Here is a 27,684-nt window from a genome sequence, read left to right on the forward strand (position 1 = left end):
TATTTCCTTTCTAAAATCCGTGGGGGTATTACTTTGCACGTCCTTTACTCCAGGTTCTCTGTACTTCTCATGAAAGTCACATGCCTGTAAACCTTTTTAAAAAGAAAACTGGAAATATAGTTGTATTTCCAGTTTGAGTATTTGGATATCTTGTGTTTAGGCAATATATTGAGGCACCATAGTTTGCATCGCTAGTGCCATGATAATCCTATTTTTAGTTGAATCTTAGAAAACAGTGATTGCTACCTACCAACAGATTATCTTGTATTTATCTTAGCTGTCTGCTTTCTCTGTGACATGATAAAACATGTATGTTGTTCCTTAAAAACTGTTACTTTAGCCTGATCTTATGTGATCTTAGCAATACAGGTTCAGTAATTTTCCTGTAGCATTATTAACAATTATTGCAGTTTCAAGTGAATAGTTTTGTTTGTTTGTTTTGTTGTTGTTGTTTTTTTTTTATGCCTTGAGCTTTTTCTAATTGCCTTTAGCTTCAAAACTGAAACCCCACTGTTTTTCAGTATGTAAATTGTCTTTCCTTAGGTGTCCTGGGTTCAGCTGTAAACACTGTATAAATCTATCCTTATTTTAGAAATACTTATTTTAAGGGTAAAAAGAGACTACAGATAATTTTGAATGTCTGTGCTAAATAATATCTGACAAGTTTCCAAAAACAAGCAAAGGAAGCATATATTTTTAGTGAGGTAGGGAATAGAAGAACCTGTCATCCTTATACTCCCTTATTTTAACAATAGCTTTAGTCAGCCTCCCGCCTGGAATATTTTAATGTTTTACATTTTAATATGCTAATACATCAATACATTTTACATTAATCTTTTACATCGTTTACATTTCAGAGAGATTTTGCCTAAGATATGCAAATCTCAACTCTTAAAATTACAGTTTTATTGTGAAAACTTTCAGCAAGCTGTTTTTTAAATTGATTTTTACTGTTGTCATGTGAGTGGGAAATGTGTCTGTGTACAGTAATGAATTCTGTCTCATGAAGTCAGCATTGAGTATGTGTGTCAGAATACAACACTCATTTTGAATGTGAAGTTTTAATTTTATTCAACTTACATATAGGACTGAATTTTAAAAGCAACTCATGAGAACATTTGATGTCCCTGTGGTCACAGGGAAAATAACTTGGGTAAATGCTTGTAAATGGATAAATACTTGAATAAATGCTATGTAGCATTTATGTCTGGTTACATCTGACAGTTTCCTTAAAGAAACTGATCAAGGTCCTACCAAAAAATCAGAAAGTTACTGGAAAGAACTTTGCCCAGAGATTTTCAGGAAAGAGAGAACAAGAATAAGAGAAAGAAACTAAGCATCTTTTTCCCAGGAAGAGAAGAGGTGTAATGCTTTGATTCCTTGTTTGGGAGCAGAAGCCAAGGATGCTTTGGCAGGAGGTGTTAAAGTGTTATTTGTCAGCTAGGAGTGCTCTCAGCAAAAGAAGGCTGCTCAGAATTTGTGTGGAAGATTGGTAGAGGTATGCATGAAATTCTCCTTTGCCTCCTAAATATGTGCTGTCTGAAGTGAATAGCTATTGGTACACTTGAAAAGTAAGCTAAAATAACAGTTCAGGGGATTTTTGTGGTAGCATGGAGATGGTTACAAATTTGAGAGTTGTAACTACATTTTGCCTAAACAGATACAATTTTGTGGTTTCATATAACTTTCAAATGAGAGAATACCTGCAATATCCAAAGATTGCCAGTACCTACTTGTTTATGTATATAAACAGCACTTTTACAGTCCTAGTATTCTTACTTATTAAAAATAGGATAAAATATTACTGAATGAAATAATCTAATTTCTATTACAGATATTTGCCAGTATATTTGGGTAGTTGGCACCATGACACAGAGAGAAAAAAACAGCTTTTACTGTAATGCTGTTTACAGTTTAAATGCATTCTAATAAACAGTGTAAGTAACGGTCACTCTCAGAAGGTCATTTTATCCATGATAGAGCTGATTCTTCCTGAATAAAACAATCATTTTAATTGACATTTTGTTCAGCCAGGACTATGGACTCTGTATGGTGTAGCATGATAAAAACCAAGGCTGATTTTACTTTTTGAAGAGGGGAAAAAAGTAAGGAGCTCAAAACACAGTAAATAATACTGCACTGCAAAACTGTCGAAGTAGTATGCACAGTTTCATTTAGATGAGAATATCAGTTCCTGTCACAGACATAACTGGTGTCCAAATAGGAAAGGGTTCTTACTGGAGCATTCAAGGTAAGTGATAAAAGCATAGCAGTTTCCTTGCTTGTTCTCGTGAAAGCTGCAGGTTTTGTTTATTTTTAAGATTTCAGCTGTGCAAATATGTATGTGAAAGGATTTCTTCCCAGGCATTAGCACAGATACCCCTAGATGTTACTGTAGCTGGGCAAGGGTTGGAAGAACATGAAGCTATACATAATGCAGGTACTAACTGAGCACTTGGTTGGTCACGCAGAAGAATGTTCTCTGCTTCTCCAGCTGATAGGCCTTTCTTTCTGAATTACTTCAGCTTAATTGTTAGGTTTTGCATGATGTGATAGACGAACTGATTTTGCCTGGCACCTCACACAAACAGATGCTGTTTCTGAGCTCAGTGCATTCAGCTTCTTAAAATTTTGGTATGCCCATTCAAGCAAGCACTCTTCTTCCTCTAGATTTGTAAACTATTTGCCAAGAAAACAATAGTGACCAAAATTATTTTGTTAAGTGTCATCAGCTTCTGTAAACTGGCTGGCTGAAAATTGAAGAATGTGTGTGGAGATGATAGCACTCAACTGAATGGCTGCACAAAACCAGGACTGTTTCAGTTTTGTGGATGTGCCTGCAGCAGACCTATTGTCTAACAAAAAAGGTGGAAGATGGGATAAGGAGAGTCCATGTTGATGAATCCTTTTTACTCTCTGTAGCATTTAACTGAAAGAGTAGTGTACATGGCTAAACCATTCATGATACAGAACAAAAAGATGAGTTAATTTCACTCTGTTATTTCTCTATAGACATGCTAGAGAGCTCTGTGCTGATATTTCCATTTGAAACAATCTGTGTAATTTTCCAGTAACTGGAAATTTTAACAATATTTTATTTTCAAATAGGAACAAAATTATATCAAGAAATAGGAAAGTTCCTGTAAGAAGGGAATTTCTGGGATGAAGAGGAGTACTACATTACATAATTCAAGTGAGACAAAAGCTAAAATGAAAATATATTCTATGAACATTATTTGTTGGATGAGTGGGCAGAATAGGTTCACTGACATAGTAACATATTGGTGTATTCAGAAAATATGTACAGATGCATTGCCATAAAATGCACAGGGCAGATTAGAAAAGAACATTGCAATGATAATTTCAACAAGTGACATCAGAATTTGAATAATCATGAAAACTCTTTTGTATTTTCATTCTTGATATTTCTTCCTTCAGATTGGGCTGGGCTGCACCTTTAAGCTCTTCTGACAATCCCTTTACCTGCTCTTAGTAATGTGGAAGCTTGGTGTTCTGGGCTATCAAAACATTTGGAAAATACCTGGAAAAATGAAAAGAAAAAAACAGTGAATAGAGTCAATGGCACTAAATAAATAGCATTCAGATATTGCTTTCACGATATTCAAGCTGTAGGATTATGGTGTCTTGAGTCACAAAAATACATTAACTTCAGCATTTTCTCCAGAATTGTAGTGGAGCTTTCTTCCAGTGAGACCAAAGTCATTCATAACTGACATTTCCCCTTTTCCACATCTATGTCAAGCCATATATTAGAAGGAAGTGAAGAAGAAGGATCACATTATGTTAAGTGCATGACAATAATCTCCCTCACACATAAATGGTTGGGACAGTATGATGCTTTGTTGACAGGCTACATTTTAAGCTTTCAGTGTGTCTTCTTACATATGACAACTTGAAAAGTATAGTTTAATTAATCACTTGTTGCTTGGATACTATGAGTCTTCTTTGACCTGGAATTGCACTCCTAAATCAATCTTACAAAAGTTGGATGAAACTCTAAAATAACTTTAGAGTAAAAATAGCTGTAACATTTCAAAGTCATAGTTTTTTCAAGATTGACATAAATTTGCAAACCTGATGGGATATTTTTTTCTGTGTGTTTCCTGTAGTAAGATTAACAGTTCTAGTACCTACATTACAATACAGATTATTTTGTTTGAAATAATTTTGACTTTTCTTATAAAGAACTTGTGTAATTACTATTCACTCTATTTTGTTCTTTAAGGAACACAATAGAGACACAGTCCTGTACGAATATTTTATACAGCTTTTCAAAGATTAAAATTTGGATAGTAAAGAAAAAGTGCTGTTTCAAAACCAAGTAGCTCATAAGCATTTGAGAAAGTAACTTCCTCTGCTAGAAATAGTATTCTACAATCGAGCAGTTAAATTATAGCTTATTATGTAAGAGATTGTAAGGGACTGATTTTTATTTGAGAGAAAAATGTTAAACACTGGAAATGAGTACATACATAACTTAATATATGCTTGTTTATAACCTGCAGATAATTGCAATAATGAGTACTAGATCTTCATAATGGCAGGTTGAAGGTCAATGACACCAGTGCTTTACATGCAGCAGTAATTATGTCTTCTTGTGCAGCTAGAAAGCAGAAAGAAATTTGGAAATCTAGAAATTAAAGAGCATGCAGTGCTCATGCATCATCTAACAAAATAATCACCTGGTTTTGATGGGTTACTTGTTCAATTCTAGGTTAATATCTCAAACACTTCCCAGTTTGGTTGCTGATTTATCAATAGAAATGAAAGTTACCCTCTCACTGAAAGTTCCCAACAAAAGTTGCAGATTTTTTTATGTCTTTCTTCCTTCAACAAGACTAGAAAAATAAGAACTGGCTAGGAAAAACAGAATTTTCTTCCTGGAAAAGTGGGAGCTTGACTAGCATACATGTGACTGAATAAATGTGATGATGTTACTTACTACACCAATTCTTGCTCTTAACAATATATATTTTTCTAAAAGTAAGATCAGCTGAAAATCTCTGCCATATATAAAAGGTGGGTTTTACAGAAGACATTGCCTTAAGGTTTGAGAAAGTTTATGAAACAAACTAGACATTGGGATATGGGATACAGTTTTGCGGAAAATTACCAGTGGACTTTCAATGCAAACGCGTTGAGTGAACTGGGGCTTTGCCAAACTCCAGTGATTACTCTGTGGCCATTGCCACTATTCCGCAGTACGTGTGGGACATCCCCCCTCCTGCTCTCCCAGGCTTGGCAAGGCCTGAATTCAGAATGTTGGTTGAAGGGTACCTACGCCAGACCACTGAGTATTTACTAAGTAAGTATGAAATTTGGTTTCCCTGAAATATTAGGAGGAAACTACATCCAGGATGCTCTATTTGGCAGAAATTTACACCTAAGCAACTGTGAAACAGTTATTTCGAGATGGAATTTAAAGCATGGGTATTAACTTCTGTCTTTCAGGGGCTGTTGCTGGCCAGCATACAATCAATACATTGCTGTGATCAGACTAGCACTGCTCAGATATCATTGTCGCATTAGCTGCCTGTGTTTGCAGTCTTTAACAGCATGAACCTGAAGAAAAGGCTTTTCCTTTTATAGCTTCTTTCCTGGATTTGTGTGTTAGCCATCTAGCTCTAATGAAAACCTGGTACTGGCTTTGATAATCTTGATTCTAATGATCACTGTAAAACAACTGGTGAGTTGTGAATCAAGATCACAGGAGATCTGTGTAGAGGGAGATGAAGCAGATCACAGCAGTTAACTGCAACAGGGATTTTTTTTATTTTTTTTTTTTTTGTATCTCACTGATTATCTTCTCCCTTGAGGATCCATAGCAAGGACTTAGTAATTCAGATGTAGAGTCTATTCATCTGAACTAGGAAACATGATAATGATTAAAATAGTATTATTTTAATTCTGCAAAAAATTATTTGACTGCAGGAAATGTGCAAACATCTAATTTTATACTTTAAATATGTTCTTTCTAGTTTCAGAAACCAATGTGAGTATTCTTAGCTAAAAACCTGGCTGAAGAATCATAGAATTATATAGTCAGCTAGGTTGGAAAAGACCTTTAAGATTGTAGAATCCGACCATTAGCCCAGCACTGCCAAGTCCACCACTAAACCATATCACTGAGGGCCTCATCTACATGGTTTTTGAACACTTCCAGGGACACTGATCTCCCGCTTTCCTGGGCAGCCTGTTCCAATGCCTGATTGCCCTCTCAGTGAATACATTTTTCCCAATATCCAATATCCTGGTGCAGCTTTCCTAATTCCCAATATCCTGGTGCAGCTTGAGCTTCAGTAATGCTAACTATAGACTATTTTCCTCTTCTTCAGAATCTGTAATTTTTGTTCTGGAGAGGCCTTATGTTGCCTTTTGGAAACTTTGACAAAAAAGGTGTGTTATATTTGACAGATTCATGAGCTCATTATTAATCCCAGTTTAATAAAGCAAATAGAAAGTCAAATAACAGCGATAGTGTAGTTTCTATTAGCTTGAATTGAGCAGGATAGAAAAGCTATGAAAATGAAGAACATTTTATTTTTAATTTAATAGAACCACATAGCTGAATGTGTTCCTCCACTTGTATACTGTAAATGAGTTAAAGGAATGACATGATATTTCTCACCCTTGTATGGTGGAAGAGAAGAACTCAGTGTTTCTCTTTTAGGCATTCTAAAGGGGTATTTAAACTTTCCTGTCTGTAGTTTTTGCATACTTATACCTTTTTTAAAAAAAAAAAATATATCAGGCATTTTTCATCAAATTGGAGATCACAGAGGCTGTTTGAAGGTGTAATTGCTCTTGCTCTTCCTCATCAGGAGCCTGTTCCCAGAGTAAATAAGGTACTAGAAATTTATGTCCTTCCTGTTGTGCAAGAATTGCTCTTATTGATAGCCTTAAGGCAGCTTTACTAAGAGGTGCTGACATCTGGTATGCCTCTTTTCATTGAGATTCCTCTGAGGATCTTCATGAGCTTTTGCAGGGAAGAGTTTTTGCTGTGTTTCTGATTAATAATGATTTCATAATAGGCTTTAGAAAAGAACCTTATAAGATGGCTAGATGGCCAGCAGTGAGGGCTTGTGGCACCTAAGAGTTCTTCATGTTATTTTTGCATGAGTCTCTTATGTAACAGAGCCTGTAATAACTTCCTAGGAATGATATTGTCCTGGGTTCAGCAGTATCAGTCATTTTTCTCCTTCTTAGTAGCTGGTGATGTGCTCTTTTTTTGACTTTCAGCCTGAGAACAATGCTGATAACACTGATGTTTCTACTTGTTGCTAAGTCATGTTTACTCTGACCAAGGACTTTCTGAGTCTCATGCTCTACCAGGGAGGAGGGGAAGCCAGGAGGAAGCAGAGACAGGACACCTGACCCAAACTAGCCAAAGAGGTATTCCATACCACAGCACCCCATGCCCAGTATCTAAACTGGGGCCAGTTACCCAACTGCTCAGCTTGGGCTGGGTATTGGTCGGCGGGTGGTGAGCGGTTGTATTCTCTTCCCTTGTTATTTCCCTTATCATTATTATTATTGGTGGTAGCAGTAGTGGTTTGTGTTATACCTTAGTTACTGGACTGTTCTTATCTCAACCCATGGGAGTTACATTCTTTCGATTACCCTCCCCATCCCTCCAGGAGAGGGGGGGAGGAAGATGGGGGGAGGAGTGAGAGGGTGGCTGCGTGGTTCTACGTTGCTGGCTGGGCTTAAGTCACGACAGTTCTTTTTGGTGCCCAGCGTGGGGCACAAGGGGTTGAAATACTGACATATCTGATCAGAGTGTGTCTAACCGTATTTGTGATAAGCATTCATTGTTTCAGATTAATAGTCACTCGTCACAATGCTGATTTATTGGTTCTCAAAGTTGTTGCTTTTGATCTCACAGTTTCAGCATGTCATGCCTTACTTACAGCTGGTATTTGCCGTGTTAATGTTTATTGGCTGGGGGCCAGTGGGCCCCTCCAGTCCTTTGGAACTTCACCACTGAACAAGTGCAAAATCCAGAAAAATCAGTAAAACAAATGAGTTGTGTTGTCATTCTGGTCAAACCAGAGGGGGACAAATCATGGCAAAGTGCTGGGGTTTGGCCTATGCTTACAGAGCCCTGTTCAACACTACCCAGCACCTTCAAAAGGAAAAAAATGTCCCTGGATCTGATGGCAAAGCAACAGACAGCAGTACTCCAGCTCCAAGCACAGCAGCTACACCAGACCCATCAACAAGTACAGCAGCTACCCAAATCCCGACAACAGATACCGCAGACACTCCAACCACAGTGATAATTACTGCAACTAAACCAGAGGACCAATTTGTGCCAATATCGACTGCCACTGTATGCAAGGGGAAAAGCAAAAAAAAAAAAAAGGCAAGAAAGATGAAGAAACAAGATGAAGAAGCAATGGCAATGCATTTACTACCCGAGACAGCGTCTGACCAGGAGTCATCATCACATGAATCAGAGGAAGAAGAAGAGGAAGAGGTGACTTCTTGATCTTGAACCTCAACCGAGCCACAGAATATGCAAAAAGATGCTCCACATAAACCAGGGCAGCACATCATCACCTTATTGCTCTGATGCTGGGACAATGGGACTGATGGTCACGAGCCAGAAGATAGGGAAGCCAAGCAGCTGGGATCACTTGTTAGGGAAGGGGGAATTGACAAAGCAATTGCAAGAGAGAAACAGTTCCTCAGCCTTTGGAAGTGGCTCTTGGCAGCTATGAAAGAAAGGTTTCTATACAAAGACAATGTTATGACTCGTTAAACCAAGTGGACTATCTAGAGAAAGGCATCCAGTCTCTGAGGGAATCAGCCATTGTAGAGATAAGCTATCTCATCAAGCCAAATGCTGGGGATGCACCCATAGATACAGATGAAGTCGAATGTACACAACTCACGTAGTAGAAATTTACACGGAATGCACTGTCATCATATGCCCATTCATTGGCAACAGTAATCTGGAATGACATAGTGCCACCAACAGTGGATAAAATGATTCATCATCTCCGAGAGTTCAAAGACAATCTCACCCCTTCTATCATTTCAGCTGTGGAAAAACTGTCCCAAGAGTTCAAACAATTGAGAAATGATCTATCTGATCTCTCCAGCTCCTTATGTATATCAACACACACCTCAGCTATTAACAAAAGGCATCCTACTGATCGAGAGAGAAGATAAGCTATATGCCATGGGGCACCCTATGGTTTTACCTGTGGGATCACGGAGAAGACATGAGAAAGTGGGATGGAAAACCTACCTCAGCTCTGGAAGAATGGGTGCATGAATTGGAGAACAAAGGTCAAGGCTGATCATCCCATGAAAGCTGTGGCTTCAGTCTCTGGTGAGCAGTTTCCCAGGTGGAGTGGAAGAGCTGATTTTACTCCAGCTCCTGTGATAAACAAGACTAATCCCTTTCTACAAGACTTAAGTGTCCAACATTGTGATGACTATTAGATGGGCCCTGACTCCAGCTAGGTGGAGGTAGGGCACAATCTGATTTACTGGACTGTGTGGATCAGATGGCCTGGCACATCAGTCCCACAGAAATATAAGGCTCTAGTAGATACTGGTGCACAGTGTACCCTGATGCCATCAAGCTGTCAAGGAGTGGAAGCCATTTATATTTCTGGAGTGACAGGAGGATCCCAAGAGTTGACTGTACTGGAGGCTGAAATCAGCCTGACTGGGAGGAAATGACAAAACACCCCATTGTGACTGGTCCAGAGGCTCTATGCATCCTTGGCATAGACTGCCTCAGGAGAGGGTACTTCAAAGACCCAAAAGGGTACCGATGGGCTTTTGGTATTGCTGCTTTTGAGATAGAGGAAGTTGAGCAGCTGTCCATCTTGCCTGGTCTCTCAGAGGATCCTTCTGTTGTAGGGTTGCTAAAAGTTGACGAACAAGTGCCAATTGCGACCACAACAGTGCACCGCCTGCAATATCGCACCAACAGGGACTCCCTAATTCCCATCCATCAGCTGATCTGTAGACTGGAGAGTCAAGGAGTGATCAGCAGGACCCGCTCACCCTTTGATAGCCCATATGCCAGTGCAAAAGTCTAATGAAGATTGGAGACTAACAGTTGACTATCATGGCCTGAATGAAGTTACACCACCATTGAGTGCTGCCATACCGGACAGGCTAGAATGACAGTATGAGCTGGAGTCAAAGGCAACCAAGTGGTATGCCACGACTGATATTGGCAATGCATTTTTCTCAATTCCTTTGGCAGCAGAGTGTAGGCCACAGTTCGCTTTTACTTGGAGGGGTGTCCAGTACACTTGGAACCAACTGCCCCAGGGGTGGAAACACAACCCTACCATCTGCTACGGACTGATCCAGACTGCACTGGAACAGGGGCAAGCTCCAGAACACCTGCAATACATTGATGACATTATCATGTGGGGCAATACAGTGGAAGAAGTCTTTGAGAAAGGGAGGAAAATAATCCAAATCCTGCTAAAAGCTGGTTTTGCCATAAAATGAAGTAAGGTCAAGGGACCTGCACAGGAGATTCAATTTTGGGGAATAAAATGGCAAGATGGACGTAGACAGATCCCTACAGATGTAATCAACAAGATAACAGCGATGTCTCCACCAACTAATAAGAAAGAAACACAAGCTTTCTTGGGTGCAGTGGAGTTCTGGAGAATGCACATCCCGAATTACAGTTTGATTGTAATCCCTCTCTAGCATGTGACACAGAAGAAGAATGATTATAAATGAGGCCCTGAGCAACAACAAGCCTTTTAGCAAATTAAACAAGAGATAGTTCATGCAGGAGCCCTTGGACCAGTCTGGACAGGGCCAGCTGCAAAAAATGTACCATACACCGCAGCTGGGGAGAATGGTCCTACCTGGAGCCTCTGTCAGAAAGCTCCAGGGGAGACTAGAGGCCGACTCCTCGGCTTTCGGAGTCGGGGATACAGAGAATCTGAGGCCAGCTATACCCCAACAGAGAAAGAGATACTGGCAGCCTATGAAGGGGTTCGAGCTGCTTCAGAAGTGACTGGCACTGAAGCACAGTTCCTCCTGGCACCCCTGTTGCCCATGCTGGGCTGGATGTTCACAGGCAGGGTCTCCTCTACACATCATGCAACTGATGCTACATGGAGTAAGTGGGCTGCACTAATTACACAACGAGCTTGAATAGGAAATCCCAGTCGTCCAGGCATTCTAGAAGTCATCATGGACTGGCCAGAGGGCAAAGATTTTGGAATGTCACCAGAGGAGGAGGTGATGCATGCTGAAGAGGCCCCACCATATAATCAGCTGTCAGAAAGTGAAAAGCAATATGCCTTGTTTACTGATGGGTTCTGCCGTATTGTGGGAAAACATCGGAGATGGAAGGCAGCTGTATGGAATCCTCGATGACAAGTTGCAGAAACTGCTGAAGGAGAGGGTGAATCGAGTCAGTTTGCTGAGGTGAAAGCCATCCAGCTGGCCCTGGACATTGCTGAACGAGAAAAGTGGCCAGTACTTTATCTCTATACTGACTCATGGATGGTGGCAAATGCCCTGTGGGGGTGGTTGCAGCAATGGAAGCAGAGCAGCTGGCAACGCAGAGGTAAACCCAGCTAGTCTGCTACACTGTGGCAAGATATCGCTGCCCGGGTGTAGAACCTGGTGGGGAAGGTATGCCATGTAGATAGATGCTCATGTACCTAAGAGTCGGACCACTGAAGAACACCAGAACAACCAACAAGTGGATAAAGCTGCTAAGATTGACGTGGTTCAGATGGACTTAGATTTGCAATATAAAGGTGAATTATTTTTGGCCTGGTGAACCCATAACACTTCAGGTCATCAGGGTAGCGATGCAACATACAGATGGGCTCGTGATCGAGGGGTGGACTTAACAATGGACACTATTGTCCAGGTTATTCATGAGTGTGAAACGTGCTGCAATTAAGCAAGCTAAATGATTAAAGCCTCTTTGGTATGGAGGACAATAGCTGAAGTACAAATATGGGGGGGGCTGGCATATTGATTATATCACACTGCCACCAACATGCCAAGGCAAGCGCCAAGTGCCTACCATGGTAGAAGCAACTATCAGATGGCTGGAAACATATGCTGTGCCACACGCGAATGCCCAGAACACTATCCTGGGTCTTGAGAAACACATTTTCTGGTGACATGGCACCCCAGAGAGAACTGAGTCAGACAATGGGTCTCATTTCTGGAACAACCTTATAGAAATTTGGGCCAAAGAGCATGGCATTGAGTGGGTATATCACGTCCCCTACCATGCACCAGTCTCTGGGAAAATCAAACGGTACAATGGGCTGTTAAAAACTACACTAAGAGCAATGGGTGGTGGGACTTTCAAACATTGGGATACACATTTACCAAAAGCCGCCTGGCTGGTCAACACCAGAAAATCTGCCAACAGGGTTAGCCCAGCCCAGTCAGAACTTTTACATTCTCTAGAATCATAGAATCATAGAATAGTTAGGGTTCGAAAGGACCTTAAGATCATCAAGTTCCAACCCCCCTGCCATGGGCAGGGACACCTCGCTCGAAACCATATTACCCAAGGCCTCGTCCGCTTCCTGTGGTGCACATAAAGAATTTACTGGGGAGAAAATCTGGGTTATTCCTGCTTCAGGTAAAAGCAAACCCATTCGTGGGATTGCTTTTGCTCATGGACCCGGGTATACCTGGTGTGTAATGTGGGAAGATGGGGAAGTCTGATGGATACCTCAAGGGGATTTGATTTTAGGGAAAAACAGCCAATGAACTCCACTGTATGCTGTTGCCTGCTATGTAGCACTTTCATAGCCCACCAACTAGATGTCTTCAGGTCACCAGTGACTGGCTCTGACTTCCCTCTGACCATCATCTCAACAAAGAATGAATTTTGACGAAACCAGACGAGTTCTGCAGTATCATCAGCTGGCAGCGATCCAACACTGAACACAGCCTCTTCTGCTCTGAAAGACTGTTACAAGAGATGGAGCCCAACATCATGGGCTGGATGGATTCAGCAGCTTTATAGGGATTGGTCCATGCACTAAGGAATAATCTCTCTCTCTCTCTGTGGATGTGTATATATATATATATATATATATATATATATATATATATGTATGTATATGAGACAAGAGCGATGGAATATTGAAAAAAATTTGTGAGATCTGCGCATGACATAAATGGCATGGAATAAGGGGTGGATACTGTCCTGGGTTCAGCAGTAGCAGTCATTTTTAATCCTTCTTAGTAGCTGGTGCAGTGCTGTGGTTTTGCCTCTCAGCCTGAGAACAACGCTGATAACACTGATGATTTTAGTTGCTGCTCAGTAATGTTTACTCTGACCAAGGACTTTGTGAGTCTCATGCTCTACCAGGGAGGAGGGGAAGCCAGGAGGAAGCAGAGACAGAACACCTGACCCAAACTAGCCAAAGAGGTATTCCATACCACGGCACATCATGCCCAGTATACGAACTGGGGGCAGTTACCCAGAAGGGTTAGATCACTGCTTGGGTTGGGCTGGGTATTTGTCAGCGGGTGGTGAGTGGTTGTATTCTCTTCCCTTGTTATTTCCCTTATTATTGTTATTGGTGGTAGTAGCAGCGGTTTGTGTTACACCTTAGTTACTGGACTGTTCTTACCTCAACTGGTGGGAGTTACATTCTTTCCATTCTCTTCCCCATCCCTCCCAGAGTTGGGGGAGGAAGGAAAGGAGGGGAGTGAGCGAGAGCAGCTGTGTGGTACTGAGTTACTGGCTGGTCTAAAACCATGCAGGTATGTTGCTAAGTTGGATATATTTTGCTCATGTGATATGAAAACTTTACTGATTTCTGATACATGTCTTTACAGTGCTTTAAATCAAAGTACTTTTAAATTGCTGTTGGGAATATTCATTATTATTGTTTCAGAGCCTACTAAGTATAAGATGCAAGCATGCAGCATTTTTACAGAATAAGGTTGACTGAGTCTGGGATTTATTATATCAGTGTTCTGGTCTTGTAAAAGCATATTAATTTGTACATGGGCTTCCCTGTTGTATAAAACAAAAAAAAAAAAAAAAAAAAAGCAAAAGAAAAAGGTTCTGTTTGCTTAGAAGCAGCACTGTGTTAAGACTTAGCTGAAGCATGATTCTCATTTTACAAATTTTAGAAAATAATTTGGATTAGAAGGAATTGAAAGACTCTTAAAACTGCATAAAGCATACATATAATGCCACAATTACTTGACTAGTTTTTATATATCATGATATATGAGGCATGGCAACCTTTTGCCCTGTTTAATAATGACAAATAGTTCTGACAGGGCTGGGTGGCAAACACGCATACAGCTTTGGCAGCATACAGCCTGGTAGGATTAAAACAAAATTCCTGTGAATACTAAGCATGAGGTGATGAAAATTAGAATCTATTAATTAAAATAATTTCCCCCCGCATCAATCATTTTGCTTTATAAGTCTTTGAAGTTACAGGTTCTGTATTTTTGTTGCTGAATACAAGCACAATATAAAGCTCAGGTTGCTCAAGCAGGTGGGAGTCCCACCAGATAGACCCTCTACCCTTTGCATTTTCAGGATGGGGAGGGACAGCAACTCCCTCACACCCTGCAGAAGAAAGAACTCAACAGCGGTATTGGTAAAATAAACATTTACCAGCTTAAGCAAGGGTTGCATAACAGGGTACAAAATACAGGGAAATAATTGTGACTAGCAGTCAGACAGTAATTTCCACTTTTCTGTCTATTTTGTGCACCTTGATGCTGCCTCAGGGATAAAGTAGCAAGTACTCGGTGAAAAATTTGTAATGTTTGCCTCCAGGACTATGAGTTTCCTTTGATTAACAGGGAGGAATCCTGTTTTCCATCACTACATGAAATAACGACTTAGCTACTCGTTTATCTAGCTTCCAGATTTGGGTGCCCAAAGACAGGTTTTGTGAAGCCACTTTTTGTTACATTATTTTGCACTGTTCTGACAAATTTGTGATTAGAATTTCACTGTATGTCATTAAATGATCTGTGATATATGCAGCAGGTGAGTTTGACTTTTGCATATAATGTTATAACTGCACTTAACAGAAACAGCATTTGTGGAAATTAGCTTTTAGAGAATATAATCCAGGAGGATCTTTATTATTATCATTTGCTATAAAAGGTCTTCTCATTTTGCTTAGTAAATTAGTTGGTTGATTCAGTTACCATTCAGTTTTCCCCATAACCTTTTCTTGATCTGGAAATACAGTATGATTATTAGAATGCCTTGGTTACTGTTAGGTTGTTTGGTTTGTACTTTAAAATGCAGGAAGACAAAGTGTGGAAAGGTGGGTAAAAGAGGAAAATAAAGAGATAAATGTACAGAACTATTTTTAATGGGAATAATCACCAAAGTGTTGTTGTGATACATTCTGGGATAGAGGAGAGAATATGTTAATTAGTTAAAAAAATTAGTCTTTATGGCTTTAGGACTGCTTTTCAGAGCACACATCCAACCAGAGCAGTGCCAGTAGGGACTGAGGGACTGAGGTCTCAGTCTGCGCTAAGATAAACTGACCTAGGAGTTGTAGTAACTGGGTTATAAAACCGACTCCTAGCTTCCTAGATTCCTAGAGAATTCCAAAGCTCCTAACTTTGCTGTTCCTTCTTTGACAGAAGGAATAACAAAGTAGCTATTGATACGGAAACTTTAATTATTTCTCTTGACTGCTGCTGGAACACTGCAGTAAGGGGATGATTTAAAGGCTATGACCAACCTGGGCTTATCTTCCCAGCCATGTAGGGGGCTTCTGTATCAATCAGTCCCTGAATACATTGCCAGCTTCTCCTTTTTTAACTAATTATTAGCTAAACAACATTAATAAGGAGGGCAAAGCCATGAGACAAGGTGCCTCTCATGTTTCAGAATATAACCTAATTATCCAAGAAGTTAAAGAGAAAAAAGAGAAAGGAACAACTAGCCCCACGAAACAATCAACCTCTCTTTTTGCTACAAGCCAAATTATCAACAAAAAGGAGAAGATAAAGATGAGATCCTTAAAAAAATTAGCAGTCCCGTCTGTTGCCTCCAGGCAGGATCAACTACGCAGTGCAGTCATCACTTCCAGAAGATATTATTTTCTTTCTTTCTCTTCTTTCTGAATTTCAAGGCATAGTTTTCTCTTCCTTGGGCATTGTTAGAAAAGGGTGAAGTTTTTAAGATAAAATAATCATATAAAATAGTAGAAATGATTATATTTGAGAAATTTATAAATCAATAGTGTGATTTTGTATATTAGGAAATGTTGTAACTTTGTAGCTTGGTTTGCAGTCTTGCATCATGGTTACTCTATAACAAATGTTACAATGGTAGTCTTGGTAGCAAGAGCTAACATACCCATATATGGTTAAGGGTATATGGGTGAATTTAGAGAAGTATGTTGTGAAACTCTACCCAAGTAGAACCTAGGGAAGGTAAGAGAATGCTGGCGTCCACATAATGGTTGGGACATGTCCAAAGAACGGAAAGGTGAAAAGGACAGGGCGAGGAAGACTTCCTACTTCATCCTAGGAAGACTCCTTGCTTCATCAGGACGACCACCAGAGGGGGCTGTGCAAGCGCAGAGGAGGCTGATGTCGTAATAGACTGATGTTGTAATCCTTGATGCATATGTATTAGACAATGATGTAATCTGTATTGAATAGTGTATAAATTGCGGACACGATGTGACGGAGGTCGGAGCCAGATTTGAGTGCGTGCCCCTGGTTCCCGGCTCCTCAATAAAGCACCTCATATAACCGTTCCGGTGGTTATGTGTCAGTTCTTATGCTAACAGCATGACACTCATATTTGTGTCACCCACTGTGTCACTTCCTTGTTTTGGAGCAGCAAGGCATTGCTGATGTATTCTCAAACATTAAGCTTTTTGCTCAGTCCCTTTTTGTAGATCTGTTAACAAGTCAACGATTCCTTTAATATACTTACACAGTTGATTATGTCTACCCACACAAAGATCTTTACCCTTGTCCTTATCAAGCTCTTTCTTTTGTATTCAGAACTGGTTTGAGAAAAATAATCAGAAGCTTTTTGAATTGTTAATCATATTTTCTGATATTAATGAGACTTTCAAGCTTAGTGCCTGCTGTTATTTTAATACAGGTTCATAGTTTGGGTCACTAATGCAAATACCAAATGAGAAAGTTCTACAGAATTTCTCTTAATAGATTGTTTTATTGCTATATAAAGTATGAATGCATGTTTTCTCCCAGTTTTACATTCAGCTAATTCTCCTTTTTTTCCCCCAACTTGCATGCAATTCTGTTCTGTAGGAAAGATCTTTGCTCAATAAAAAAGAATTGCAGCAATTGCTGCTTTCTTAACAAGAAACGCATTACATTATTTACTGTTGTCCTTAATACAAGATCAAATTACATATGTGAAAAGTTGATGCATCACAGGGCTACTCTTTTCTGGTTCAGTGCTAATTGTGATTACTTATGGGAAACTGGGTTAGGAAGTAGCACTACAGTACAACCTTTTGCTTGCGACATTCTGACTTGCAGAAACTCTGCTTTCTCTTGGAAGGAAGAGGGGTTCTTTGAAGATGGAATGCCTTTTGAGACACCATAATTTACTGATTTACATCTTGGAGTTAATTTCAGAAAGTCATCATGAAGAATAGTGAAATAAAATCTATTCTGAAGTTCATAAAAAAGTATTTCCTCCTAGGTGGCAAATTCCCACTGTTCATGAAATGCAAAGAAAGCATTGTTCAATTCTTGGGTTCTGTAAAACGTTTCTGTAAAAAAATAAAAAGTGAAAATAAAATAAAAAATATCCCTTTTATGAAAGAAACAAATAGCTACAAAAGTTACATGCATCAGTGCATCAAATTTTGCTGAGGTGAGATTTTGCTGAAGTAGCTCTAGAGAGGATGCCTTCAGCACTGGAGTGTGGGGAAATCACAGCATCCAGGAGTCTCTGTCCTGAGGGGCCAGAGACACCACAGGAGCCCTAGATCCTCATCAGGCCTTGCCCAGAAGCTGACAGCATTGCTGACACAGCAGCTGACTCTTAGCAACTGGCACTATGAGGGACAGCACCGCCCTGAGTGGATGAAGCATCTCCAGGGGAACATGGTGGACAGGCTGTAGAGCAGGAGTTTGCACAGGCAGGTGGGTGGGCAGGATGAATGTAAAGGCTCCAGTAGCCTGACAGGCTGCAGAGGTGAGCTCAGCCAGTGGTCATCAAGACAGTATTCTAGGGTGGCAGCCTCTTGGTAGAAAACAAAGAAAATAAATCCTCTCTGATGGACAGAAAGGACATGGTGACCCAGATAGAAGTTCCTCATAAACACAGCTGTTCAGTCATCTGGCTGAGTGCCACAGTATTTTGGTAGTGTTAGATGGTGGCTGTGTAAGATCTCAGCACATTGATGATCTACTTTGCACTGTGGCAGAGCTACAGAAACAAGCGGAACAGCCAAGGAGTATAAGAGAATCTGAGGAGATCAACTGGTGGATCCACATTCTGCCATCTGTGAGAGAAGCAAGCCAGCCACCCAAAACAAAAGAACTTCAGGATCCCCTACCTTCTTGCCACTGGGCAGACAGAAGGGACCTAGGAGACAGGGGAGGTTGGAAATGAGGTACTCCTCAGAGTATATGGTGTATTATCTCCCAGCTCACATCATCTTCCCAAATACACCTCTACAACAGGTTCCTGGTACTTCAGGATCAGAGAAGTGAGGAAGATGATGAGAAGGGATCATGCAGGTAAGAAAAGCTGCCACAGAAGAGTCAGAGAACACCTCATATAATGACCAGCAATACAAGGAAAAAGAGTGGTTGTGATTGGTGACTCCACCCTAACGGGAACAGAGAGACCCCTGTGTCGACCTGTCCAGACTCATAGGAAGTCTGCTGCCTCCCTGGGGCCAGGGTAAGGGAATCTACCAGAAAACTCACTCATCTGGTATAGCCTTGCAACTGCTGTCCTTTACTACTCTTCCAGGTAGGCAATGAGGCAATCTCTTCAACAAGAAGCTTGAGGGGACTCTAGAAGCACTTCAGGGCCTTGGGGCTACTGGTTCAGGGTTTGGGAGCTCAAGCAGTGTTCTTGTCCCTCCTGGCAGTGGCAATCAACAGCAATGGATGGTAACATTAGAAAAATCTCACTAATTAATTCCTGGTTCTGTGACTGGTGTCAGCATCATAATTTTGGGAATTTTTTTGACTGTGTATCAATTTACATGGAACTAGGCCTGCTGGTACACCAAAGGGGAAAAGTATCCTAACCCAGAGCTAAGCAGGGCTCTACAAGCCCTCTCTAGAAGCCCAGAGTTAGCAGGACTTATAGAGAGGACTCTAAACTAAGTTTGAAGGGGAACGGGGATAACACCAGGCTCGCTGGACATGAGCCAGGGAGTAGTGTGCCGCTGTTGGAATCCAAATCCACAAGGCAACTTGAATGCACTTATGCCAATTCCCGCAGCATAGGCAACAAACTGGAGGATCTGGAAACCATTGTACAGAAGGGAAATTATGATATAATCACCATCACAGAAACATGGTGGAATGGTTCACACGATTGCAGCCCTGCAATGGATGGCTACAGGCTCTTCAGATGGGATAGGCAAGGAAAAAGAGGCAGTGGAGTTGCGTTTTATGTCAGGGAGTGCATCCACTGCCTTGAACTCAAAGTTGTGAATGAGAAGGCTGAATGTTTTTGGGTGGCGGTCAAGGGGAAGGCAACCAAGCAGATACCCTGGAAGGATTCTGTCATAGACTAACCAGCCAGGATGAAGCTATGGATGAAGTGTTCTTCAAACAACTGAGAGAACTTTCACAATTGCTTGCCCTTGTTCTCATGGGGGACTTCAACCTATCAGATGTCCGCTGGAAGTGCAACACAGATGAGAAGAAACAATCCAGGAACTTCTTGAAGGCTGTAGAAAACAGCTTCCTAACCCAGCTGGCTGGTGAGCCAACTAGGGAGATGACTGGTTAGATTTGATGTTCACAAACAGAATTCTCTCAACTGGTATTTTTCATCACAACCGACAATTTGCAAAAAATGTCTTGATAATTTTTTGTGTGCATACTTTCTGTCCCCATTGATATCATCACATTTAAAATTTTCCAGGCTTGAGGTGACCACTGCTGCACCAAAAGCAAATGACGAAGGAAAAAACATTGATACTCCCATCTGAAAAACTTTTTCTAGACTTTTCAGATAACAAACACGTTAAATATGGGAGGAATGGGAAAGTTTGCAAACTATTAGCTAAACAAAACAGAGGTTAAATTCTTTATGAATAGCATTAATAATTGAATAGCCAGTCAGCTTTAGTTTTAATTTCCTTTCTCCCTGATGTATCACTATGCTTACTAAATCATGTCTGAGTACACGTTCTCCCAGGTGATCAACTTCTTCCAACCTGACAAACCTCTAGAAGTCAGAGGAAGGACAGGCACATCTCTTCGAAGGCCAGATTCATTATCTATCTTTTGGAAAGCAACATTCCCTACTTTGCTGCTGTAGGAGATGGTGTTCCTCTAGGGAACAGCAACAGAGTGAAACAGTTTTGACAGCCCCAGAGGGAGTCAGATGAACTGTAGTGTAGTTGAGCAAGAAAAGGGGGAAAACAGATTAAGGGAAGGTAAAAATGAATTTGTATTTGTTAATAAAATCTTCCTCCAGTTTCAGAAATAATTCAAACAAAGGACTCACCAAGGTTTCTTGATGGGGAAAATAGGGTGGGAAGACAACATAAAAAATGGAGTAAATAGCAAAGAGAGGGTTGCTGTGTGGTTGGATATAAAAACAAACAAACAAAAAGTTAAAAGGATTTTGCACTTTTTTTTTTTTTTTTTCCCAACAACAGCTGGCAAGTGATCTCCCTGCATTTATCTGGACTCACAGGCTTTCTCAGCCTGTTTTTCCCTCTGTTCTGCTGAGAAGTGACTGGAGAAGCTGGGTGAGAGGGAATTTGGTCTTTCACCACAGTGAACCCTCCACAGTATTAAATTTGCAATCAGCCATTGATACAGACTGGTTTGTAGGTGTCCTGTGAAACGTTCTGCACTGTCACCTGTGGTTTAACAAAACTGAAATTGGTGGCCAAAGTAAATGCCCTTCACTCCTGTCTTCCTGGTGGTTTGGGATGTGACAAAGTTTGAATACATTGCATCTTTTATTGGCACATTACCTGCATATTAACTGTTTTTCTAGTTACCTTTGTCACCACTCAGACTTAAGAAAGAGTGCATGAAGATAGGGTCAGAATTTGGCTCTGATTTTCCATCAGGAGAAGAGAGTAAACAACAGAATGAAAGACAGCTGAATCTCCTGAGAGGGTCTGACAGAATAGCTGCTGTTATAACCCTATTATGCAGCTAGATTTTATGTTAGCCTAGAAATTAAAGCATTTCCAGTAAGTGATGCTAGATACGTCATAGATACTTTGTCAGTTAGGGTCACCTCTTGATGTGTGAAAGCCCCAATATTAACGCTATTAAAATCCTCATATATGACCTTTGCAAGCGATAAGTTAAAATATCTACGTTCAACTGATGAATTTTGTCATTATACCATTATATGCAGAATTACTGTGAAAAGATGTTTACTCTGAGTCATTCAAAGATGTGCACGGTCACAAGACCAAGAGCTTCCAGCTGCTTGGGCAAGAAGCAACTCTTGTCTGTCCTCTGTTTTTAGGAATTGAGTGCAGTGTATGCCCAGGACAGGGTTTCATATGCAGAGCTGTCACAGAACTGAGAAAGAGGAGGAATGAAATCATGTTTAAATATTGCATGTGTTTGTGTCAGAGTGCTTACAGAGGGTAGCTTAAGCTATCCTAAAGGTTACTCACATCTGCTATTATCATAAGAAAAGCTCAGAGACTATGAGAGAAAAAGATAATTATGTGGCTCTAGTCTAAACAAAGCGATAGCAGAGCAGTGCTTCAAATTAAGTTATTGAGAATAAAAAGATGAGAATAAAAAGGTCCTTTCTTGCCAGGACCAAAGAAGGGCCAAGGTAGTTTTGAGAATGTAACGTGTAGCAATGACTTTAAGCAAAAGGAGGCTGCAGTGTAATTGCTTTGAACTGCACAGAGGCTTGTAGCTTTTATTTTACATCTTAAGAGTACAAGTTATGAGAGTTATTTGCATTTAATCATGCTGCAATTTGTCATTCAAAACTGATTGAAGTCAGGCTACCATGAATCTACTTTACAACAGGTTCCTTTTATGTACATTTCATGGACATGAATAGTGTTAAAGGTACCATCAAGTGTCACAAAAATTGTCTCCAGTGGCAATGCATCCCTGAACACTATTTTTATTTGTAGTGTTTTCTATTCAGCAAAATAGGTTAAAATCTTCACTGCAGTTGCATGTTATTTTATTGCAGGAGCTCATGCATTTGTGCTGTACTTTCATGTTACAGAATCTGGAGATATTAAAGTTTATTCATACATCACACTTCTACAACCTACTTTCTTTAAAATGGCAGCCTGGGATTTGGGCAGGTTCAGTGTCAAGGGGAACAGGGCTCTTTGCTGTGCTAACCACTTCACCATACATATTCTGAAGTGTGGTTCCCACCTCCTCTGCACATTGTAGAGTGGTACACTGGAGGATTATCGCAGGGGCTTCCCTTACCTTTATCTAAGTGCTCTTGTGACACCTTGGACACCCATTTCAAGGGAAACAAGACAATACTGCTTTCTTTGCAGCATGTCTTCTGCTTAACAGTTCTTGCTCCTTCTGTCAGGTTTTCTATCCTCTTTTTAATGTTTCCACATATGGTTTTAGAATAGCACATGACTTTTCTGATACAGCCTTTTTAAAAAATGTTACTTGACTAAACTCCCTGTGCAGTGACCTGAGCAGCTGAGTTTGTTATTTACTGAATGATAAACACACTGCAGAGATTGTTATAGCTAATGAGGAACAGCACAGTATAGGACTGTCTTCTTCAAATTCATCTTAGGAGCTTGATATGACCTGGCATTTGTAGGTATTAGGGCCAGAAGAAGCCATTATCATGATCAGCATGTCTGGCTTACCATGTAAAATAAAACTCAGAATTTCACTGAATGATTCTGTGTCAAGTCTAATGGCATTTACTGGAACTAGAGCATATGTTACAGAAAAATACATGCTCTTATTTTTTAAAAGGTCAGGCAATGCGATATACTCATTGCTCATTCCACGTAGCTAGCTGTTCTAGTGATTAATGCACTTTTCCATTAAAAGATATATGTGATATACAACTTAATTTTTCCTTACTTGAAGCAATTGTTTCCCATGTGTTTCTGTCAGCTAGGTAAGTATCTGAAGTTTTCATATGCAGACAGCAGGGCCAGGATCTAGTCACTTCTGGCCTAGTACACATTTTATACCAGCTGAAGAAGCACATGTATTCTGTTGCATCTGAAGAAATGTTAAATTACACATACAGAAAGAAGTAAAAACTAGGCATGTTAAGAAGGCAAGCCCCAAAACACACACAATTAACTTAGTAGGTGGAAATGAGATGTGTATTCACTCTCTTCCATGAGAGTGAATTTATCTGAGAGCCTCATACCCTTCACACTTAGCTTTGTGCTGCTCCGTAGCAGAGATACATGTCAGTGAATTAACACAGTTTTGCACTAACAAGTTTGACAAGTCAAGCTCCAGTTAGTTTAATTTCAGTCATTCTGACAGGGCAGTATTACAAAAATGGCTGTTGAGTTACATAATCTCTATTTCTGTCTTGCAAATGTCTACAAAGACCATTTCAAAGAATTTGAATTAAGGACTGGAGCCCGGGGCATGCAGTTAAAAGACAGGCAGTGCTAAAGGGAGCAACAAGCCTTGTAGCAGAGGGGGAAAGTCCTGATTTCAGTTTTTTGTTGGCTGGGTTTTTGTTTGTTTGTTTGTTTTGTGTAGGGTGGTGTGGTTTTTTTTTTTTTTTTTTTTTGGTTTGTTGGTTGGGGTTTCTGTTTTTGTTGGGTTTTTTTGTTTGTTTTTGTATTTCAAAGGAGATGGGTGATACCAGTTCAACTGCAGTTTAAGGCAAATCCTTGAGTGCAATGTTTATGTAAACTTTGGGGTTTTGTTCATCCAGCAATGGAGCTATGTTTATCCTGTCCATGAAGGGGATTTTGTACCACAGAAGTCATGACCATGGAAGCCTCCGACACTAAGTCTCTTCCCCTCCAGTCTGATATGTTTCCTACCTTATACTTTGTACTTGTTCAGTTCTAATGTGGAAGTTTTCTCGTCAAGCAGACTCAGGAAGTACAGTGTTAGTTATGGTTCTCCTTTAGATGAAGAATAAGCAAAAACAGCGAAGGGGAAACAAGAGGGAAGGAGATGAAGTTTTATGCAGCACATGTTAAATTCAAACCTATAGTGAACAATACTGTGTAATTAGCACACACTTCAATAGATCTGTGGTAGAAATCTGAGTTTTATATGGCTATTGAATCTATTGTAACTATATGGGATGTTAAATACAAACAAAAAGAGTAAGTGTAAACTGACAAAAGAGCCTCAGTTTCGATTAGCTTTCCTTTGATTTAACAAAACACATTGTATTTTCACCAATGGTAAGTGTAGTCAGTCAGTCAATTAGGCCTATTAAGATAGATGTCTCTGTGAGAAAAAAACATTCTTCAGGAACTGAAGAACTAATAGACTACTTTCTGAAAGATCATAATGTCAGTAGAGGCTCCTTGTGTGACAAAAAGAGAAGTTGAAGCTAGTAATTGCCATGATATTTCTGAGGTCAGAAATAGTTTCTCATGTTTTAATTCTGCACACAGCATCATTCTATTCATGCAGCATGCTGCTCAACAATCAAAAAGTACCTTTAATAATTTCTAACAGCTGTTTCACAGCAGTGTGGCTGAAATGAGTTATGTGACGGGGACAAGGTGCTGAGAACAGTCAGGGCCACCACTTTGTATGTACTAGCTGCACATACAAAGCTCAAAAGACTTTAATGTCAGTAAGTCCTTCAAGCTCATCTTCTCTCTCCAATTACTTGAAAGAGTTGCAAGTCTTCAAATTGCCTGAATTTTCTGTGGTAGTTTATAGCAGTTTTCACTGTGCAATTGAGCAGTTCCGCTTATTTACTTTGTAGAAGTTTTCTGGTTCTTTATATTTTAACCTCTGCAAGTCCTATTTTAAGTACCTCATTCTCCTCCCTTTAAGGCTAATTTCACCTTAGTCTCTTTCCTGTTCTTTTCAAAGTTGTTTTTTCATTTCTTGTGAATCTAGGATTTGGTGTGGGATTTTTTGCCTTATGGCAGGGCAGGCCTAATTTTCTATACTTTCCTGACTATTCCTGTCCTTCTTATTTCACAGACATTGGGTACCTATAGCTTCTCCAGAGCTTTTATAATAAAAAATATTGTTTAAAACATAGTAATTTCACTAACAAGTGGAACAAAATATTCAAAAGAATGGGATTTGAAACACAACTGGCTTGAAAGTGACGATTCTGTTTCCATTAAAACCTTTTGAGAACAAAAAATTTATTTAATGCTGGAACAAATCCTCAAACTTCTGAAGGTTGTAGTGGTTTTGGATTGAAATGGCTGGATTTACAAATGTGATTATGATTCCTAGATAGTCTATGCAGTTTTACTAGTTGTAGCTGGTATAAAGTCAAGTTCCTTCATAGTAGCTCATATGGTGCTGGGTTTTGGATTTGTGACCAAAACAGTCTTGATAACACACTGATGTTTTAGCTTTTGCACAGTGTCAAGGACTTCCCTGTCTCACTCAGCCTGAGAGCAAGGAAGCTGGGTTTCATAAGGAGTTGGGAGAAGACACAGCTGGGACAGCTGACACCAACTGACCAAAGAGGTATCCCATACCATATGATATAAAGGCTAGTGGAGAAAGGAGAAAAGGGGCATGTTCAGAGTTACAGTATTTGTGTTCCCGAGTAACCACTACACATGATGTAGGTCTACTTTCCGGGAAATGCCCACTGATGGGACGTAGTGAATGAGTTCCTGGTTTTGCTTTGCTTCTTTGTGCAGTTTTTGCTTTACCTATTAAAAAGGCCTTGATCTCAATCCACAAGTTTTCTCACTTTCATCCTTCTGATTCTCTTGCTCATCCTGCTGAGGCGGGAGGGAGCAAGAGGCTGTGTTGTGCCTAGCTGCTATGGGGGTTAGTCTGCAAAAGCAGGTTTTACCAAACTGCTGCAACAGAGCCTATTGAAATTTATATAGCCTTATGGAATGGCTTATTTCAATGAAACATTATCAAAAAAACCCAGGCCTTGAATGTTTAAATTCATGCTTTTTTAAAAGTACTGGTTTACATACCTGTTTCAAGTCTTTTTAGCTCCTGATAACATCCAAAGGGGACTTGGTTTACATTACCTCAGTTCAATTTTTCAGCACTTAGTTAAAATGTTTTTTTCTAAGATGACTTGTAAGTCATTCTCTTTTGCTTTTCTGAAGCTTTTCCAGTTCCTGTTGAGCAAGTCAGCAGGAAATGGCAGCCAACTTCTGAACTGGCTCAGTGGCAGAGATTTCTGTCTCTGGCTCTTGACAAGTGGCAGTAAAGTGATGGGGCTCTCTTGAAAAGCAGTTCCCCTTTCTGCCTGAGTTCACAGAAATGCCTCTTGGCATAAACTAATGTAATCATGCAGAAAAGGCAATCCTAATAGCAGGCTGAGGTAACATAAATTCCCACAGGACAATTATGTCAGTTAAAATATGATAATTGATATAGGATAATTATATATAAGACAATGATATCCTAGAGTACCTGCTTCTAAATGCTTTGGTTCAACCATGCAGGCCATTGGGAAACCTCAGTGCTTCCAAGGAGAAACAGGTCTTAAGGCAGCTTAAGCTAAAGGCTCAAAATGAAAAGGCAAAATGAATATATTCAGTGTATAACACTTTAAGTTTCAGTCCTGGAGGCACTGAAGTAAGGCTTCAGTGGAGCAAAGATCTTCCCTATAGTGCAGAAGGCTCACCCTGGCAATTAAAATTGTTTTTTATTGATTTTCTGTGACATCTGTGCATCTGTCCTTCTATTTTATCATTACTCATGCAAAGCATATTCTTTTCCTTAGTTCTTGGCATTTAAATAACCTTTCTCTGTTTCTTTTACTGTTTATAGCTCTACTCAAATTTAGCTAGATAATATGGTGATTTTTCTTTTTGGTTGGATGGCTGTTTTCCCCAGATCTATATGGCCCTTTTAAGTTTATAATCTGATAAAAGATGGCTTGATATATAATAAAGCTTTTCTCAATATTTTATTTTGAACCTCTTAAATTACACACAAGCTTATGTTAATACTACTTAACTTTGTGCTCCTCAAGCAGCCCTGTAGAGACTGAATGGCAGAAATGCAGTTTGCTTAAAGTGACATGTTTACACTGACATCCAAAGAACTCAAGTCCTTCTGTATCTCAGTCTGAAGTAAAAAAAGTTTCTAGTTTCCTCCAGGTGTGGTTGAAAGTTGCTTACAATTCCAGTATTTGTGATAGTCAACAGAGGCAGATATGTCCTAAAAATTAATTATTGTTTTTTTGATGGGGATAAAAATCCTCTGTGTTAGGAAAAATATTTTTTCTCAGTTATACTTAGTGCATTTTGCATATTTTAATTTATTTCAAACCAAAAATTAAGGAATATCAGTAGGGGGCCTATAGGGATGGTGGGGAGGGCCTCTTCATTAGGGACTGTAGTGATA

At 39.9% G+C, this 27,684-nt stretch overlaps 1 long non-coding RNA gene across 1 annotated transcript; it reads left to right on the plus strand.

Annotated features, from left to right (window-relative positions):
* Positions 1-9,965: 9,965 nt before the first annotated feature.
* LOC133221409 (uncharacterized) lies at positions 9,966-11,364 on the plus strand. Its single transcript, XR_009727998.1, has 2 exons — positions 9,966-10,322; positions 10,630-11,364. It is a non-coding gene; the product is annotated as an uncharacterized LOC133221409 (long non-coding RNA).
* Positions 11,365-27,684: the final 16,320 nt, after the last annotated feature.

The sequence above is a fragment of the Neopsephotus bourkii genome, unplaced genomic scaffold (assembly GCF_033783945.1).
Source record: "Neopsephotus bourkii isolate Nb327-2 ecotype Australia unplaced genomic scaffold, CSIRO-AGI_Nbou_v1 NB_1530, whole genome shotgun sequence".
NCBI classification, from domain to species: Eukaryota; Metazoa; Chordata; class Aves; order Psittaciformes; family Psittacidae; genus Neopsephotus; species Neopsephotus bourkii.